This window comes from Tupaia chinensis, unplaced genomic scaffold (genome assembly GCF_000334495.1).
Source record: "Tupaia chinensis unplaced genomic scaffold, TupChi_1.0 Scaffold000259_1, whole genome shotgun sequence".
Lineage (NCBI taxonomy): Eukaryota > Metazoa > Chordata > Mammalia > Scandentia > Tupaiidae > Tupaia > Tupaia belangeri.
In genome coordinates, this window is record NW_006159739.1 from 1,441,537 (window position 1) to 1,455,953 (window position 14,417).

General features: G+C 46.0%; 1 pseudogene; it reads right to left on the reverse strand.

Moving 5' to 3' along the window:
• Positions 1-3,403: 3,403 nt before the first annotated feature.
• LOC114007948 (peptidyl-prolyl cis-trans isomerase NIMA-interacting 4 pseudogene) lies at positions 3,404-3,798 on the reverse strand (annotated as a pseudogene).
• Positions 3,799-14,417: the final 10,619 nt, after the last annotated feature.

Consider the following 14,417-nt stretch of genomic DNA (forward strand, 5'->3'; position numbering starts at 1 on the left):
CCCTGGGGGGGTGATTTCTCACTTTCTGTCTCTCTGTCTCTGTCTGTCTGGCGAGTGCACGCGCCCTATAGTGAAAACATCTCAAAAAAAAAAAAAAAAGAGTTATACCCAGGATCAGGACAAGCAGTTAGAGTTAGCGTAATGGCTATGTCGCTGGACTCCCATGTAGTTGACTGCGGTTCGCATCCCGGACCCGGTGGCTTGGGGGTGATTTCTCACTTTCTGTCTCTCTGTCTCTCTCTGTCTGGCGAGCACACACGCCCTATAGTGAAAATAATAATAATAATAATAATAATAATAAAAAGCGTTATACCCAGGATTGCTGTAGGAAATGCAGCGGAGTGCCACCATACCTGTATTTAATTATGACAGGAATTCCCACATGGCCAACTGTGGTTCATATCCTGGGCCTGGTGGCTTAAAAAACGTATTGGGCACATGTGAGTGCATGCCCAAAATCCTGAGAGGAGTATGGAGGCGAAGAGATTACAATATGGCCACTCCTCCCCCAGGCGGGGGTGATTTCTCACTTTTTCTTTCTCAGCAAGTGCACATGCCCTATGGCAAAAACTAAAACTTAAGAAAAAAAAAGAAAAGAAAAGAAATGGAAAGAGAAGGTCAATAATATATCAAATTTTTTTTTTTTTGTTCAGTCAGCAAAGGCCCCAGGATGACTGTGTCAAGGGAAAAGAAATTCACTGTCCCCTCCATTGGTACCAGTTCCTAGGTGTTTCATAAAATCCTCATGTATGTGCAGGTCCCCACACCGAGTGTGGTTTTAGTATTTAAGGATGTGTCTTACTCCCAAGCAAGCCAGCATCTTCATCAGTTATCCCACCAAAGAAATAGCAATCTGTTCCACTGCTAGAGGAAAAACTGGCTGTGCTATTCGGAAATGGTTCTGCACTTCACTTTGTGGGTGAGTAAAAGGACTTCCAAGGACAATCTTGATTATACACAATTTCTGGAAACTTCCCCGAGGTAAGATCTGATTGAACTCACAAATAAGGTGACCAACCTTCTTGGTTTTCTTGGGACTAAGGGATTTCCTGAGATGTGAGGCTTTTGGTGCTAAAATCAAGAAAGTCCCAGGCAAACTGGGACCACTCGGTCACTCCACCACAAAACACATCTCTGGGTCGATGGTGACGGCTCTGTTGAGGCCACCGTCCTTTATATCATTCTTATGAGGATGACACTGTCAGGAGAAATTCTTGGTCTTTATACCAAGAATAGCTGTATATCCCCTAAGGAGCAAGTGGTTTGTTTTTATCTCGTGAACATTGTGAACTGTGTACGTGAACAGGCTTCCCTTTTCGCTTTGGCTGCTGGAAGTCTTAGCGCTAAATATGTGGGACACAAATTTAGCTGTTGTAGGTCATTATGTTCCCCACTTTTTACATCATTCCAGGCTCCACTTTGTCCCTACCTTGTTTTTTTTTAGTCTTATCTTGTCCTGTCTTAAACTTAATGATCTTTTTCTATTTTAAATGTCTTCTGGATTGAGGCAGGGTAAAATTAGACAGTTCTTAACTTAGAGTCCTTGGACTCTGCCAAGAGTCATTGAATATCTGAAATGATATGTAAAATCTATGTGTATAAACATTTTTTAAAAATCCCCTGGGAAGAGAGAGCATACATTTTTACAATTTCTTCTTTTTCTTCTTTTTTAAAATTCTTATTTAGTTTTTGCTCTAGAGCATGCACACTTTCCAGAGGGGGGAGGGAGTGAGAAACCTCCCCCCAGGGCCATGGCCACACCACAATCCTTTCTCCTCTAGACTCCTCTTGGGATTTTAGGCATGCATGCATACACATACAACATGATTTTCTTTTATTTTTTTAAAAGACCTTTTTTCCTTAAAGAATTATTTTATTTAACTTTATTTATTTTAATTTGGTTAGAGAGGGACAGAGGGATAGAGAGAGAGAAAGCAAGCCTCCAGGTCCAGGACTCAAACCATGGTCGGCCATGTGGGAGTACAGCGCCATTAACCATCATGCCACCTGCCAGCCCTTAAAGACTTTTTAAAAATATTTATTTATTTATTTATTTTTGAGAGGTTTTCGCTATAGGGCGCATGCGCTCGCCAGACAGACAGAGAGAGACATAGAGACAGAAAGCGAGAAATCACCTCCCAGGGGGGATGGTCATGCTGCAATCCCTTCTCCTCCATTCTCCTCCTGAGATCCTGCCCATGCACGCACACGCGCCCGGCGTGAGTTTTAAGCCACCGGGTCCGGGACACGAACCGCGGTCGACTATGTGGGGTTCCAGCCACATAGCCATTACGCTAACTGCTGGTTCCCTATTTATTTATTTTTTTTTTTGAGAGGTTTTCGCTATAGGGCGCGTGCGCTTGCCAGACAGAGAGAGACAGAGAGACAGAAAGTGAGAAATCACCCCCCAGAGGGGATGGTCACGCCTCAATCCCTTCTCCTCCATTCTCCTCTTGGGATCTTGGGCATGCACGCACACACGCCTGGCATGAGTTTTAAGTCACCAGGTTCGGGACGCGAACTGCGGTTGACTACATGGGAGTCCAGCAACATAGCCATTACGCTAACCTGCTGGTTCCCTATTTATTTAATTTTATTTATTATTATTATTTTAAAATTTGCTATAGGGCTCACCAGAGAGAGACAGAGACAGAGAAAGTGAGAAAACAAGCTGCCAGGTCCAGGACTTGAACCTGCAGTTAGTCATGTGGGAGTCCAGCACCTTAACCATCATACCACCTGCTGGCCCCACCCAGCATGATTTTCAAGCCACTGAGTCCAGGACTCAAACTGTACAGTCAGCCATAGAGGATCCAGTGCTTTAACATCTATACCACCTGCTGGCCCCACATTTTTCCAATTTCTTAAAGGAGTCTGCATCACTCAAAATATTAAGACACATTGGTATATGTGAGCCAAGAAATAAATGGTTTTACAGAAGGCTGTTGAAAGGCTGAAAGTTGAATTGTAGTGCTGGTATCTTAAATTGTAGTGCCGGTGGGCAGCACGCTGCAATGGCAGAGAGAAGAATGTTGGTATGGTGGAATGTCCCCTGTGACGGAATGGCAGAATGGCAGAATCTGATGTGCTGGAACACTAATGTGTCAGGATGTTAGCATGTTCTGGAATGTTGCTGTAACTGGGTCCCTCGGAAGCCTCCCTGGCATCCTCCTTGCTTAGTTGTTCACAGTTGGGCCTCTCTATGTTTTAGCCTCTGACCCTACAACATGCCCTAGTTTAGTGCCCTGTAGGGGCACAGTAAAGGCATATTTGGCTTCTAGAGCTGCTTCCTAATAACACCTGGCTTGTAGATAGGTTTCTGTCAATTTCACCCTGAGATGCCTATTTGTTTCTGACTGTGCCCATTCTCTCTCTCTTTTTTTTTTCAGTCTTTCATATAATTTTATTTTCTCTCTTCAATAATGATAATATGATATCCAAATTTTGTCTTAACTGGTGGGTCTGTAAACACAGGTGTATCCATCCCACTGACTGGCAAGACAAATGCTGCTTCTTGGAATGGTCCCACCATGGATCCTCTGGTCACCCAACCCCAGTCACCCCCTTGCCTGGCTTCATCTTCACTATATTGTGTGGCTACTTCATTGAATCTCATTCAGACTTTAACTTTTCCATGGCTTCCATAATTTTGCTGTGTTTTTCACATAGAATGTGTCTGACCTTTACTGCATTGCCACCACCTTTGGGACTCTGTGACTTCTTGTCAGCAGTATCACTCCCAGACGCTGCTCCCCCTTCACCCCGGTTTTCAGTAATACTTTGTCCTTTGGGTGGCATCTTCAAGACTTGCTGATCATGCCCATTCTCTTTTAAGATCTAACTCAAATACCTTGTAGACTCAAGACCCTGGTAGATGCCCTTGTCCACCTCTGCATTTTCAGTGCTTGGTTCATGGGCGGTCAAGAGGGTATGCCAGTCCCATGATTAGTCTAGGGTAGCCTGGTCAAAGGGCTGTCTGCAAATGGGCACTAGGGCTGGAATTCAGCTGTGGGGCTCTCAGCTTGAAGATTCTTGAGTTTGGTCAGAAGCAGGGAAAGCCAGGACAGAGTTAGTTGGGGGAGAGATGAATCTTCATTATCAGAGGAATCTTATCTAAAGTCCAAATCCAGTTGGGATAGGACAGAGACTGCTATCCTGAACCTGGGGTTCAGAGTGGCAGCAGAAAGAGGAGCAATTGAGGTGAAGACTGGGTTTCGGATGTTCTGTTTCTCCTTCGACTCACTCACGCAGCCAACATTTGCTGAGGCCTTCTCTGTAAGTAGGCCTGGAGTTAACAGTCTATAATGGCGGAGACAGACACATAGACAATGACAACGACCTGGTGTGGTCAGGGCTATGACATAGGGAAGCTGTAGGGGTTATGTGAGGAGGTACTGACCCAGCTTGGGACTCAAAAAAATTTTCTAGAGGAGTACTGTCTGAACTGTCTTTGAAAGGAGCTGGGGAAGGGCAAGGGCCGTCTATAGGTGGGAAGGCTGCCTCAAGGGCTGAGGTTCGTGGAAATTCCCCATTCTCTAGGTGTGCGCTTCAGAGCAAGGTGCTAGCGATCACACACTGTTCAGTTCTTTGGGCTGCACATCTTTGATCTGTCTAGGTGTAATTATCTTCAGACTTCTCTCCCAGCTATCCCAATAACCCATAAATTGAAGTCTGTTGCAATCACTTCCAAACAGGAGATCATTGGCTCTTAACATGTGGAGACATTTCCTGATTTTGAGAACAAAGAATTTTCTAGAGGTGCAAAGCTTGCTCCCTCCCAGTCACCCTGCTGTCATGTCCTTTCTTCTGGGCCTACCTCTATCAGTTGACTGGATGGGACATTTACTCCCCTGCTGTCCATCTCAGTTACTTCAGCTTTAAAATAAGCTCCATAGAGTTACTGGGAATGATCACTAAACTGAGAGTCAAGAGCGTTGTATTTATTTATTTTTATAATTATTTTATTTAACTTTATTTATTTATTTATTCATTTCTTTATTTCAATGTGACCAGAGAGGGACAGAGTGAGAGAGAGAGAAAGTGAGAAAGCAGGCCACCAGGTCCGGGACTCAAACAGCTGTCGGCCATGTGGGAATCCAGCGTCTTTAATCACCACGCCACCTGCCGGCTCCAAGAGCGTTGTATTTAAATCCTGGCTCTTGTAGGAGGCTTTACAGATGGTGCTGTGTGAGGCTGGGCAGGGGGCTTCTCTCTAGAGCTCACCCTTCCCACCAGTGAAATGGATACAAAGATGGCTAAGGCCTCTTTCTGCCTTGACAGTCTGTCTGTGTTGAATTTCAGATGTCCTGTTTTTATCCTGCTGTGTGATAGAGTGGACTCGGGAGAAAGGAAATGTAGAAATGATTCTGACTCTGACTTACTTTGTGAGTTTGGGACAGCCACTAAACATCTCTGAGCCCCAGGTTTCTCATCTGGGAAACTGAGGTAATACTTCACAGGGCTTTATGAGGTTCCAGTAAGTTAAAGCAACATGATAAAGGTGGTGGTGGCGGCGGGATGATGATGTGTCTGCATAGAAGTCAATCTCTTGGGTTGAATTACACGCGTCATTGTTTCCAGGAAGTTAGGGACCAGTTCCAGAGTCTTAGAGAGTTTGAGCAAGTCTTTGAAAACTTTCCCCATGGCTAAGCAAATACTTCCAGCAGAGATATCACCGAGGGAGTAAAGGAAATTAACCCTTGCTAACTAAACACACCCATTTGTTTCTTCCATTCTTGCAAAGTAGGAGTTAGTGCACCCATTTACTGTCAATAAATCTATCAGAGACTCAGACTCTTCATCTACAAAGTAACAGGATTGCTTTGGGCTGCCCAGCATCCAAACACTTTGTCCATTTGGGGGAATTGCACACTCGGAGGAAGCTGAAGAAGGCAGCAACTCCTTCCCCTGACCCTTGTGGGCCTGGATCTGGCCACATTGATGCCTCACCTGGGCTCTGAGTCTAGTGGGAGTTAGGCAGAGGGGCAAGGACCATCAGAGATTACTTCAGTAAATGGAAGTGGGGACAAGAGCCCAGCAGTTCAGTGGTGACCACCAAGAGGCTGTGTGACCAGAGATGAGGTCTGTCCTAAAAAGGCGGTTTCTGTGGCAGTACTTTGGGTGTGCCCAGCTGCCCTTAATTCTTGTCTAGGTCTCCAGTTTCCCTATCATTTCAGTGAGCCATCCAATCAAGTTTTGCCAGAGATGGTTCTGTTGTTTGCAGCTGAGAATCCCAGCTGATACAGAATAAACTATGTAGTGTGCCAGACACAATGCCCAGCATATAGTAAGCACCAAAACAAACAAACAAATCCACACATGGGCTGGCCCCATGGCCTAGTGGTTAAGGGAGCTGGATCCCACATGGCCAACAGCAGAGTTCAAATCCTGGCCCCAGAAGCCTGAAAAACACACCAGACACATGTGTGTGCCCCAAATCATGATGGGGTGGAGAAATAAAGGAGAAGGGACAGTGTAATCATGCCCTATTAGGAGATACTTTTCCCCTCTCCCTCTGTCTCTCTCTCATGAGCACACAATAAAATGACCTGCATGAGGTTACAGAGCTAAACAGTGGTTCTGGGATGGGGCTACCTGTGGGCATCTTAGTGATACATCGTATTTCAATATCACTTTACATCATAGCACATTATTGCTGCACAACGTATTGTCAATACATTTGTGTATTAGTCCTGAAACAACCCCTTGAGGCCAGAGGGCTGGAATATTCTCTTTAGTCTAAGAGGAAGACAGTAGCTCGAAGTGACCTTGTAACAGTGGCTGTCTGGAACACAGGTCTCCAGTCCACTCTGGGGTGTCCACACATGCGAACTCGCAGGCACACACACGGCTGCGTTTGTGAACCAGCCCCATTTGAGGACGCAGATACCTGGTGCATTAGAACCTGGGGTGAGTCAGCTGCTGCCTGTGAGGCCGTCAGGGAAGGAACAGTATGTACCAGAGCTTAAGGAAAGGAATATGCCCACAGCTACCCTGCTGATCTGGAGTGCAGGGAAAAAAAAAAAATAGGGAAAACGGGAGAATGGTGCATGGGAGGTAGGATGGGTGAGGCCTGGGGGACAGATAGAGGTGTCCTCTGCCGCCCCCGCTGGGCCTACACTAATGAAGAAAGGTTTTGGTTCCTGCAATGTTGGCAAAGTGGCTTAATTGAACTTAATGGAAGAAAAATGTGCAATGAATATGGATAATGCTTGTGATGGCCCCAAGGCAGGCTGGCTGGAGGAAGGGTGGTGAGCTGACAAAAACTCATGGGAATTAGGCTTCTGTGCTGATGGCTCCATGGATGGGTCAAGTGATAGAAACAGGGAGGACAACTGCTCTGGCTCAGGGGCCTAACATCCACCAGCTGACCTGGTTCCCTACCCTGCCCTGACCTTTGGACCTTGCCTTCCCACCTGGATAGAGTCAGAGAATGTCAAATTCACATATTCTAGGATTAGAATCAGGCTCAGGATTCCAGAATGGCAGATCTTTTGCACCACATATGTTAACTGTTAGAGTGATCTCTGCACTACGTTAGGGTGGCCTTGGTCGCAGGCTGTGAAAGAATTCACGAACTCAGGGAGGTAGCAGATAGAAAAGAATTTATTCACTTTCTGACAGTGGACAAGGGCCAGACACAGGGAATTGCATTGGCCCTGAAGGGTGGAGGCAAAGAGCTTTTATTGAGACTTAAGGAAAGGGGGAGCTTTGGTTGGGAAATTAGAGTAATCCTGGGACAGGACATCTGTTGGTCCTTGGATTGTATTGTTGTTATCTCTGGATGTCATATCTGGCTGCTCTAGTCTGCCACGTAGTCTGTCCTTAGTTTTGGAGCTGACTGTTGACGGAGGTTACAGTTTTTTTTTTGTCTGAAGACAAGAATTTAGAAAATACAAGGTCAGCCATCTGTGATGAAGTCAAGAAAGGACCGACTAACTGAAGAAAAGGGAGGAGGAGCACCTGGGAGTTAGCTGGCCCTTTCCAAGTAAAATATCTAAGGCACCAGCCAGACACTGAGTTAACCCTTTTTTATCCTAAGGCGCCTGGGGAACATTTAACCCTTCCATCAACCATAGGGGGGGTAAAGAAGATCAAAGTGGGCTGACTGGGACTGGGCTTAGTGGGACCAAGAGTTTTGATACCCTTGTCTTCTAGAGTTATAGAAACACCACTTTCTACTTGGTATAATGTGTCCAAATCCTTGGTATTTGTTGTATAAATTCTGCATGGTTTTTCTAAGTGCATTGTGGCAATGGGTCATTCAAAACTGCGATAATCATTGTTGCTTCCTTATAATCAGGCTGGTACATTATGAAAGCCGTAGCTTTTTGGCAGTGTTTTTCATCCAGCACTATTTTGAGTTCACAAAGGACTTAAACAATATAACTAAGAATAGATTGAAAGTCACTGATGTAAAGGCTGAACTTCGTGTCACTGTTGATTTAGTCAGAACATGCTCTGATTTTCTTAGAATAAAAAGTTAAGACTACCAAGTCTACAGAAAGAAGGAAAAGGAAACGTGAGCCTTGGAAGATGGGCGAACATGACCGACGTGCACAGAGGGGTGGCCCTGATGAGGACGAAGAGGCACAGCGTGGAGGGAATCTGTCCCTGGAATTTTGCCAGGAACGGGCTGCACCAGGCTTGGGACAAATCCCTCACGTCCTTGGGTCTCGGTTTTCCCCGATTTCTAATGGAGATAATGATTCCTGTCCTGGGAAAGTTGGGGATTTATCAACCCTTGAAGAGATGTGCATCCACAAAAGAGCGAAGGGAGATGGCGAAGGGGGAGGGGTGCGGAACAGCAGGGAGCCGCGAGGAGCTTACGGTTTCCTTGGCAACGCGCGCAGCCAGGCGAGAAGGCGGGGCTTGGGAATCCGTAGCTGGAGGTTTAGAAGATGGTTTCACAAAGAGTGCTCCCTCCTCCCTCGAGAAGGGCCTCCTTGGGGATGTGGCTGTCTGCGCTGGAACAGGCTTCTGTGCTGGACCGGCAGGGATCTGCCCCATGCTCGAACAAAGGCAGCGTAGTACTTTCCACCCTGCGTTGTCACTGTCTGTTTAACCTATCAGTTTCCCCCATAGCCCGAGAATTCCCTGAGGGCAGCACTTATGACTGATTTATCTCTTAGTTCTTAGAGCCCAGGGTAAGACCTGGCATACAAAAGATATTAAGTGTGTGTTGGTTGAATGACTCTGGGTGGGGCTGGAGCTAGTGAATGGCCCACTTGTCCGAAGCTCTTGGAGCCACAAGTGGTACTGCCCCCAAAATGTAAAGTTACTGTGACCAGCAGGTGGTGTAGTGGTTAAGGTGCTGGACTCCCACCTCAGTTTGAGTACCAGACCTATGGCTTGAAAGTCACAGCGGGTGCATGTGCATGCATGCCCAAAATCCTGAGAGGAGAATGGAGGAGAAGGGATTGTGGCTGACCATCCCCCCAGGGGTGATTTCTCCATTTCCCTCTTACTATCTCTGTCTCTCTCTCTCTCTCTTGCTGGAAAGCGCACGTGCCCTTTGGCAAAAATCTTTAAAAAATAATGTAGACCACTAGAACCCTTCCTCTGCCTTGCTGAGACCTTATGATGGCCTGTTAAAGTCCAATTCAACCTCTACTTCCTCCACAAATGCTTCTAAACTCTGTCTTCTAAACTAATGGTCCTGATGCCACATTGACATTTGCTAGCTAAACTTGCTATGGAAGCAGACGTCCAAATAAGGATGTGGTTTGTTTACAGGAACTGAAGGATCTGAGTACAGAGGCCAGGTCAAGCCAATATAGTTGAGTTTAACTCTAACCTATCAATTCTCTAAGTGCATTCTAGCGGGTTCACAAGTAAAACGTCTTCATCCCTAGTGGGAAAGCTCTTTTTTTTAAAAAAAAATTATTTTATTCAACTATATTTGTTTATTTATTTTAATTTGATCAGAGAGGGACAGAGAGAGAGAGAGAGAGAGTGGGAAAGTGAGAAATCAAGCTGCTAGGTCCAGGACTCGAACTGCGGTTGGCCATGTGGGAGTCCAGAGCCCTTAACCACCACACCACCTGCCAGTCCCGCCAGTGAGTAAGTTCTGAAGGGTAGCATTATATTTTCTATCCGAAAGGACTGATCACAGTGCTGGGTCCATAGTCAACACTCTCTGAGACCATCTGCTGTGGATGGCCTTGATCCTTGAGAGATGTGGACAAGGTGTGTATGGAGCTGTCCATAGCCACGTGAATGCACCACACGTGAGAGCCTTCCAGGGATACAGCTAAGATCCAGGGCTTGGAGGCAGAGCAAGGCATGTGGCCATGATGGACTCTGGCCTGTGGCCTGGCCTCAGTTTGCCCATGCTCTGGCCCTGAGCTAACTAGTTGCAGACCAGGAAGAGCAGTGTCAAGAACAATGCCGTGAAATGGTCTCCTTTTCCTGATGAGAGGAGACATGTCCCGGACCAAGTCATTTCTGTGGGCACACAGGTCATCATTGTCTTTCAGTCTTCTGAGGTATCAGAAAACCAAAGCGACAAGTGCTCAATAGCCCCAACGGTAGAGATCCTGGGTAGCAAATTTCATTTCAGTGTCACTGAAAACATAAAAGTAAGCTGTCACATCAGGTGCCAAGTTTCCTTCCATGCTTAAGACCCTTTCCCTTTGTCCTCAGGGTCCCAAGCCCCTTACAAAGGCTTTAGGACTTAGCACATCTACCCCTCCAGCTTCATCTTCCACCCACCATTGCTAAACCGAACTATTGGGTCATTGGGAAAGTCATGAGGTGCTTTTCTCTTTCTTTTTTTAGAATTACTTTATTTTTATTGATTGATTGATTGATTGTATTTGACCAGAGAGGGACAGGGGTGGTGGTGGGGGGGGGGGGTGGGGAGCGTACAAAGCAGAGCGACCGGTGAGTGAAAAAGCAAGCCACCAGGTCTGGGACTCCAGCCTTGGTTGGCCATGTGGGAGTCCAATACCCTTAACCACCATGCCACCTGCTGGCCCCCGTGACGTGCTTTTTTTTTTTAATTTTGGAGAGGTTTTCGCCATAGGGCGCTTGCGCTCGCCAGACAGACAGAGACATAGAGACAGAAAGCGAGAAATCACCCCCTGGGGGGATGGTCATGCCGCAATCCCTTCTCCTCCATTCTCCTCTTGGGATCTTGGGCACGCATGCACACACGCCTGGAGTGAGTTTTAAACCACCGTGTTCGGGACGCGAACCGCGGTTGACTACGTAGGAGTCCAACGACATAGCCATTATGCTAACTGCTGGTTCCCAAGGCCTTTGTATTTATATACTTGAGTTCTTGTAAATAACCACAGCCTCACTTGGGACTCTGTGTCCTTAACAAATTAGTGAGTCATAGTCTCTCACAGCAACCATGCATCCGTCAGTCACAAACCACCATGTAAATTATGTTCATCCAGGCAGACCCCAAGCTGTAATCAATCTACCTGCTTCTGTACCGTATTTCCCTCACTTCTATTTTCTCACCTCACTTTCTTTTTCTTTCCCATAGAAGTCATTGAACCATGAGGCACCTCAGAGTTCCTCAGAAGCCATTCAAGGGACTGGCCAATTGGCGAACTATTTTGTTGTTGTTGTTGTTGTTCAAGTAAACTGTGCTAAATTAGATTTGTCTAAAGTTTTTCTTTTAATGCCATTCCCCACCTTGGATCTACTCTCTACCCAAACTGAACTACTTTCTGTTATTTGCAATCATCATATGCCCTCTCTGTTAGGTTCAATTTGGGAGCAGTGGTGAAGTCAGAGGTGGCAAAGGCGAAAATACCAGAGTCAGGCTTTAGAGTTTAATGAAACCAACATAATTTATTTTGCGCTCTCGGGTGAGGTCCCTTGGCCTTGGCCTGGTTAGAGGACAAGGGAGTCATACCCAGGGTGGGTGCTGCTTGTTCTTAAAGGGCTGTTGTCCAATAGGTGCTCGCCACGGGTCCTTTTCTGGTCAATGAAGTTCGCTGTTTCTGTTCAACTATGGCGAGCGCACCAAATGCTCAAGGGCAGGAAAGTCCATTGGTGGTGGTGGGCCAGGTGTGGACAACAGGAAAGTTCCTGCTGGCAGGAATGTTTCCGCCATGTTTCTTTTCCCTTCCTCCAGACCTTACATTCTCTTAGCTGGGGGCCTTTCTGTGTGCCTTGAATACTGTGCCTCACCCTAGTGCCCTGAGCTCTAAGAACAAAGAATGAATCAGTCATAATTCCAGCCTTCAGGCAATGGGGGGAGGATTTATAAATTAAACAGTGTTAAACTAAGATATATTGGCCTGAGCCGGCCTCTGTACTCAGACCCTTGAGTTCCTATAAACAGACCACAGCCTCTCTTGGAAGTCTGCTTCCTTAGCAAGTTGCTGAGTTACAGCCAATCACAGCAGCCACACTTCAGTCAGTCACGGACAGCCCATCCTTTCAACTGTGTTACTGCGGGTAAACATCAAGCTGTAATCCCAATTATTTCTCTACTTCATTCTCTCCCGTCTGTTTGTACCTCACTTTCCCTTTCTTACACATAAATGTTACCTGGCCATGTGGCTATCTAAAATTCCTTGGAAGCCATTCTGGGTGGGGGCTGCCCAATGTGAATCGTTTTTTGCTTAGTTAAACTCTGATAAATTAAATTGTTTGGAGTTTTAAACAAAGGATAGTTACAATATAGTATGGAAAGTATTATGCTTTTAAAATTTATTTTGCACCACACATCTCCTTTCGCCTACCAGTGGGTCTTTCCTGACTTAATTCAGGCATCACTTCCGCCAGCAAGCCTTCTCTGAAATCCTTGGCAGGGTTAGGGTCCTCCTATAATAGCCTACGACCATGAATTCCATGAATTCCCCGAAGACAGGAATTGAGACCTCATTTAGCTTGGCAGAGAATCATTGTGTTGCTTGTCTCTGAATCAACACTTTAAAAGCTTAACTATAGAGACTCCATCTAACTTGTACCAATTTTTTCTCTAATGCTCAGTCTTGCCTGTAAACTAAATAATCATTTACCTGGAAGAGCCTCCCCTTCATTCTTCAGTGAAGAAGCATCTTGTGACCCTCACCCGCTACCTTCAGTGAGATAGGAAAGTGTACACTAAATAACCTTTGTCTTTTTTTTTTTTTTTTTTTTAGGTTTTTTCTGTAGGGTACATGCATACACTGGAAAGAGACACAGGGGGAAAGTGAGGTCACCCCCAGCGAGGATGTGACACTGCAATCCCTTCTCCATTCTCCTCTTGGGATTTGGGCATGCATGCACATGTGCCCAGCATGATTTTCAAGCTGCTGGGTCCAGGACCTGAACCGCAGTCTACCATATGGGAATTCAGTGTCTTAACCACTGTGCCACCTGCTGGCCCCAATAACCTTTATTCTTTTAAAACCTATAGAAACATAGTAACCAGGTTCATGTCAGTCAAAGTCAGTGGACCATAAAAAGAAGAAGAACTGAGATCAACCTCCATCCCTCAATGTCTGGAACAACTTCTAACCACTTGGCCTTGACTACTCCTTACAACTTTATCCTTGCTATATAATCAAAGTTTGGGGGACCAGCAGGTGGCATAGTGGTTAAGGCACTGGACTCCCACATGGCTGACCACCATTCGAGTCCTGGATCCAGTGACTTGAAACTCATGCCAGGCACAAGTGCATGCATGCCCCAAATCCTGAGAGAACAGAAAAGAGATTGCAGTGTGGCCATCCCCTCTGTGGGGTGATTTCTCACGTTCTCCATCTCTCTCTATTTCTCCAGCAAGCATACACATCCTATAGCAAAGATCTCTCTCTTAAAAAAACCCCACAAACTTTTTTGTGGCTGTACCATAGAGTGGTTAAGGAAGCCAGATATCACATGACTATGATTTGAATCCTAGCGCTAGTGGCTTGAGAAATATGACAGGCACGTGTGCATACATGCCCAAAATCTCAACAGTCTGAAGAAATGGAGGAAAAGGGATTGTGGCATAACCATGCTCTATGGTGAGGTGCTTTCTCTCTCTCCCTCTTTCTCTGTCTCTCCCTCTCTCCCGGGAAGTACCTGTACCCTCTGGCAATTAAAAAAATCAAGTCTTTGTTCCCTTTTCCTTAAGATTTTTTTAGGATGCTAATGAGACAGGAGAGACATCCCAAATACCTACTATAAAACCTAATAGACAAGAAATGGCTGAGAAACTGGGTCTGAGGGACCAGCAGTTAGCATAATGGCTATGTCGCTGGACTCCCACGTAGTCTACCGTGGTTCATGACCCGGACCTGGTGGCTTAAAACATGCCGGGCACGTGAGAGTGCATACCCAAGATCCCAAGAGGAGAATGGAGGAGATGGGATTGCGGCATGGCCATACCCCCTGGGGGGGATTTCTCGCTTTCTGCTTTCTGTCTCTCTGTCTTTCTCTGTCTGTCTGGCGAGCGCACGCGCCCTATAGCAAAAACCTCTAAA